Source organism: Mustela erminea, chromosome 11, assembly GCF_009829155.1.
Source record: "Mustela erminea isolate mMusErm1 chromosome 11, mMusErm1.Pri, whole genome shotgun sequence".
Lineage (NCBI taxonomy): Eukaryota > Metazoa > Chordata > Mammalia > Carnivora > Mustelidae > Mustela > Mustela erminea.
Genome location: NC_045624.1, coordinates 4,309,418 through 4,314,018, shown reverse-complemented (window position 1 = coordinate 4,314,018; position 4,601 = coordinate 4,309,418). Strand labels below are relative to the sequence as shown.

At 50.1% G+C, this 4,601-nt stretch overlaps 1 long non-coding RNA gene across 2 annotated transcripts; it reads left to right on the top strand.

Annotated features, from left to right (window-relative positions):
• The first annotated feature begins 860 nt into the window (after positions 1 to 860).
• Positions 861 to 4,107, top strand: LOC116569146. 2 transcript variants are annotated; one of them, XR_004276869.1, is made up of 4 exons: positions 861 to 1,366; positions 1,471 to 1,542; positions 2,939 to 3,307; positions 3,998 to 4,107. It is a non-coding gene; the product is annotated as an uncharacterized LOC116569146 (long non-coding RNA). The 2 variants fall into 2 exon arrangements; XR_004276868.1 differs by having other exon boundaries at positions 872 to 1,366; positions 3,089 to 3,307.
• Positions 4,108 to 4,601: the final 494 nt, after the last annotated feature.

Genomic DNA, 4,601 nt, shown 5'->3' with positions numbered 1-4,601 from the left:
TCCGGGCAGTTGGAGATCAGACAGACGAGACATCCCCCTGCTCCAGCTCCTAAAATGCCCCTGCCCTTTGCTCCAGCCGAGGGGAGCTCAGACGGAGTTCGGACCTCTCTCCCCTGTGGCAATCGTCTTGAATACAATCTTCCTGGCGATTTTGACTTTGACCTTGGCATGGCCTGAGGGAAGACAGGAAGCAGAAACAGAGAGACGGAAGGACAGTCTGTATAGCTCCAATATTTTCGTGGCTCCTTTGAGTTCTTTCTTGTGTGTGTGTGTCTGTCTGTCTCATTCTCTATAGAATGGGGCGTGAAAATTCAAAAGTAGTTGGGATTATCCCTGCTGTCCTGGAAAAAGTACCTTCCAGCTACAGGACATGCAACTGTTCTGATTAATAATGAATCCAAAAGGACAATGGCCACTATGTGACCAAATTATAGCTGGGGACAGAGACCCCTTTTGGAGCTGGTGGCTTCATCACTACCTCCTGGCAGCTTGGTGCTGGTTGTGCAGGCTTTTCCCCACCAACCCTACGTTTGGTGTCATTGGATTTCCTCTGCGAGCTACTGAATTTGGCCCTTCCTGGCTTCCTCCCTGTGTCCGGGGAGAGGATCGGTGTGGAGCGTGATGGGAGCCCGGGGCCTGCGCCACCCAGCCCGTCGGGGAGGTGTTGTGAGCGATCCTGCTCAAGACGGGAAGCGTTGGATGATTCTGGCTTTGATCTGGAGCTGAAGCCAAAGATTCAACTCGGCAGAGGCACTTACATGGCTCTCCGACGAAATCACTACATTTTTTCGGTTTCAGTGGCCCTTCGTGGTGTCATCTATACGTGACCTATTTAAGATAACCTTTTCCCTCTCTGTGTGTAATAGCCTCTTAGCGTCCCATTAAATGCATACCCTTTTTGCTTCAAAAAATATTTCCACTGGGACTTGAAATTAAGCCTCGGTTTTTCTCCATTTTTCTCCCCAGTCTCTGCATACAGGAAGCGCCCGGCTTTCCTGCTCGGTGATGTTTGTTAGTGAACCGGGGCCAGAGTCCAGACCATGTTGCATCGGCTCGAAGAATTCAATAACTTTTCATCCCCTCATTCGCGTTTGTCCTTGTGTACAGACCTGTGCATTTTTACCCCGTGCAGAGATTCACGTAACTTCTGCCAAAATCAATATTCCGTCAATACGAAGGACAGCCCAGTGTATCCTCTTACATGCACCCCCCCACCCCTGTGCCCTGGCAACCAGCGATCTGTTCTTTGTCTTTGCACTTGTGTCCTTTTGACGATGTTGTCTGAGTGGAACCTGCCGTCTGTGACCTACAGAGACGGGCTTTCCCACCAAACCCTGGAGACGTGTCCCGGCCGTTGTGCAAGCAGGTCTGCTGCTTTCCAGGGCTGAGGGCTGTTTCACTGCGCGGGTGACCCAGGTTTGTGAACCTGAAGTTCAGGCATTGAAAGGCATTTCTGTCTTTTGCTGTTAGGGATAAAACTGCTATGGACATTTGTGTACGTGTGCAGGTGAACGCCGGCGACGGTGTGCTTTGGGCTCCACGGTAAGCGTGTTTGGTTTCGTAAGCAGCGGCCCCGCTGTGGTCCAGGCCGCGCATGGTGCACCAGACCCCCCGCTTCTCTGCATCTTCAGCTGCACTGGGGTCGGGGTGGGTTCTCTGCTTCCACGGGTTAGGAACAAGATTCCATCCCCCGACCTGCATTTGTAGAGATGGAGACTAGACAGAAAGGGGTAGAAAGCTGATCTGAAAATACAGTTAAAAAAATTCAAACAGGATTGAAATAGATTTTGTACGTGTACGTCCTTGCTCTTTTCCTCAGTCACAGTGGGTGGGGGTGGGCTGGGGCCGTTGTCTCTACGGCTTCCGAGTAGCGCAACTTCTTCCCTCTTCTGCACACTTTCCACCAACCTGGGGGCTGGCCTCGGCTGAAGGGCGCACCTGCCCCTTGTCGGGGTGATGGGAGAGTCCTGAGGAAGCTACTCCCCTTCCCCTGCTCCTCCCACTGCTAAACCCCTGTAGTTCCCGCCAGTCCTATAGCCATGACGACCATGACCGCCACTCCCACGGCCACCATTGCTACCACCACTACCGTTACTGCTATGATTGTCATTACTGCCACCACCATTAGGACCACTGTACCATTCCCATGACCACTGCCGCCATGACTGCTACGGCTGTGGTCCTGACCGCTATCCTCCCCCCCGCCACTACCATCTCCTCCCCACGCCCGCCACGACTCCTGGAGCCACCACAACCACTACCAGCTTTTCCCTTGAGTCAAACCCTCTGGAAACATTGAAGATACATCATTGCCTTTATTCCTCATTGCAATCCGATGTCGTCACTGTTTCCTTGTTAACGCTGAGAAACCCTGGGCCTCCAGAACTGCCTGGCGCTGGGCAGCAAGTGGGCTGCGGGGTCTACCCTGACCCTGACGTGCAGGGGCTGCGTCCGGTCTTACTTGCTTGGCCAGTTTCCTTCAGTCCTTGGTTTGCAGATGCATTTCTCCATCCGTCCACTGCCCCGTCCATCATCCTGAGCTGAGAGTGTGTCTACTCTGTGTAGGCTTGGGTCAGCTCAAGACGCGCTTCCGTCTGGAGGGACCGTCTGGCAGGAAGAGCAAGTCGGGACATTAACTTAAAACATGACAAGTAACAGCCAAACACGAACAGTTCCCTCTGCCTTGCTCCCTGGTGCTGCCTGTCTTGCCTTGTACTCTGGTCTTTTGGGAAAACGGATTTGTCTAAATGATTGACTTTTCAATGAGCTTTAGGATTTCTGAATCCTTATTGACTTTCTATCTTTATCTCTGCCACTGGCTTGCTTGGTTGAACCATCTCCTGGCTCTGTCCCTGGAACGTAATGCACAGGAACAGATAGAATTTCTAATGAATGAGTGAAGCTGTCCTCACCACCTGTTCTCATCCGCTTTTTATAGACACTTTGCACATGGCATTTGGGGCTTGGACTAAGGATCCTTGAGTCCTGCCTGCCATTCCTCTCAACCCGTTTTTCTCGCAATGTGTGGTCCTCCCATCCCTGGCCCCATGGCTCCCCGTGTTGTTCTCCTGGATGGATCGATCCTTAGAACACCTGTGTGTGACTTTCAAGAAGGACCAGAGCATAGCCTTGCGCCGTGGGCTCCAGAAGTTTATTCCGTCCCATTCTGCGTGATTCCTGACTGGACATCTGGTATCTAGCGACCCTCTCCCCTGTGCTGAGTGAGCAAGGCTGTGGTAGAGTATGCCTTTCTGAAATACGTGCACAGAAGAAGCATTGATCTTCTAATGTGGTTGGATCCACAACAGTAAGACCCTGGAAATTATTTCCTTGTAGGTCTTTGGTTGTTTTTCTTTGAACAGATTGAAAAATAATGGGACAAGTGGGGATACTTTCAAGTTTTACTGCGGTCTGGGGGGAATTAATTTATTCCTTTGTAATTGAAGATTAGATACAAAGATTATTTTTTTAGCTGGAGGCTTTCTTAAGCCATGTAGAATTCTTGGCAATCAAACATTTTAAGTGTTTCCCCCGTCTTTTGAATTTCTTTTTGTTATTTCCTGACTGGATTGAGGCACAAACAGATGGCGTATTTTCTAAGCTCTGGCTGATGCCTGAAAATAATACATTTCTTTTTTTCCCCCTCTTGAGTAATAAAAACAAAATCAAAGCATCTTCTCTGTGTGCAGTAACTTAATCAGATCGGTTGAAGTAAGTAGCAGAAATCACTGGAAAGGTCAAGTAGACAGTAGTTAAGAGCAGACTGTGGCCAGTCTGTGTGGGTTTGAGTCTTGGTTACTCATTGGCTATGTGACCTTGGGGAAATTATTTAATTTCTCTGTTCTTGGCTTTCCTCATCTGTACACTGAGGATAATAGTGAGACTTATCTCTTAGGGTTGTTACGAAGATTAAAAATAATATTTATAACTCACTTAAGACAGTTTCTGGGTATATTTAGAAACACAGTAATTACTTCGAGCATGTATGTCTTTTCAGGAAATTGTGTGATTCCTTGGAGGAAGGGTCTAGTGCCATTTGTGAAAGGCCTGATTCCTGAGGTCACGCGGGAAAGCAGCTCCGTCGCTCAGAAGCGTGACCCTTATTGATAGGAACCGGCTTGCTTTGGGAATTTTCCAGATTCTTCCCATGTACAGTGCAAGCCTTCCGCCCACCCGCCCAGAGAGGGGGCTGCTACTGTTGTTCACTCTCCGCAGACAGGGAAACTGAAGCCTAGGGATTTAAGCGAACCTTCCAAGGTTGCCGAAAGAGTTGAGGTCAAACCAAGATGGGACCTGACTTGCTCTCCAAGGTACACCCTGTTTGCGGTCCTCCAAGATACTCCCTGCTTATGTGACGCTTACTTAAGAAAAGCATAAAGAGGACCCACCTTATCGTTCGCGACACGAGTGAGTGGGGCAGTCTGTGGGGCAGTCTGTGGCATCTTCTGGAGCGTTCATTTGTCTCCTTACTCTGCAAACATTTACTCAGCACCTGTGGGGCGTGAGCTCTGGCCTGGGGTCTGGGGGAGCGGGCTGGGGGTGGAGACAAGGATGGGAATGATCCCTGCTGTGGTTCCCCCTGGTGGACCCGCGACACACGA